Below are 1,120 nucleotides of genomic sequence, written 5' to 3'. Positions count from 1 at the left end.
TGTGTTGTGATGGCCTTTTTGTTACTAGAGAATGGAGGGAGGGATGGAGATCACTTCAGGAAGAAGACTAGGCTTGAGGGCCTAATCTAGGACTCTTCCCACTCCTGCTTCTCCCACATTCACATGGGCATCAGAACTCATGTCTTCTGCTAGTTAAATAGCTGGATTCCCTCTCTCCTCACTGTCACTGTTTTCAGGTAGAGCAGGCTTTTTCTACTTCGTACATGATTTATTGTGACAGGCTCTTAACTTGCCTACTTACCTCCAGTATTCTCTTCTCCTACAGTCCATCCTCCTTGCTTTCCCCAGTGATCTTTCCAAAATGCAAATGTGACAGTGTCACTCCCCTGCTTAAAGCCTTTCTTGCCACCTCAAGAAAATAGTATTAACATAAGGAAATATTTGGGCCTCAGTATGTGCCAGGCACTCTTCTAAGTGCTGTGTGTGTATGTTATCCCAGTTCATGTGTTTATAGTCCTAACAGCCCTATGAGAAAGGTATAGGGGCACCTGGGTGGGTCAGTTGTTTGAGTGTCCAACTCTTGGTTTCAGCTCACAGCATGACCTCAACGGTTCATGGGTTCAAGCCCCGCATCAGTATAGAGCCTACTTGGGATTCTCTCTCTTTATGTCCCTCCCCTGCTTGCTTTCTTTCTCAAAATAAACTTTTAAAAAAGAAAAGATATATAACAATCCCCATTTTACAGAAGAATTTGAAATATGCAATGAAACCAAGGCACAGAAGAAAGAATCTTTACCATGGCCTTTAAGAAGCTGCCTGCTCTGTCAACCACATTTGTTCCCATTCATGTCTTTGCATTTTGTGTTGTGGTGACACCAAATTGCTTCAAATTCCCCCCAGGATATGCTTTTTTATGCTTTTGTGTCTTTGCTTGGCTTGCTTCCACTGCCATCTCTTCCTGAGAGTCTTTCCTGACCCTACTCATGAGAATAATGTGTCCCCGTATCCCCCCGCAAACACATCTGTCCCGGCACCACACTACATTATATTATAATTCTCTATCTGTGGCTGTCACCAGGTGGTCATTCTTCTCCAGGGCAGAGATCCTAGGCCTGTAGCCAGGTCTCCAAACAATGTAGTTTCAAGTGAATTGTCAACG

Source organism: Felis catus, chromosome C1 (assembly GCF_018350175.1).
Source record: "Felis catus isolate Fca126 chromosome C1, F.catus_Fca126_mat1.0, whole genome shotgun sequence".
NCBI classification, from domain to species: domain Eukaryota; kingdom Metazoa; phylum Chordata; class Mammalia; order Carnivora; family Felidae; genus Felis; species Felis catus.
Note: the sequence above shows the minus strand (reverse complement) of the source record.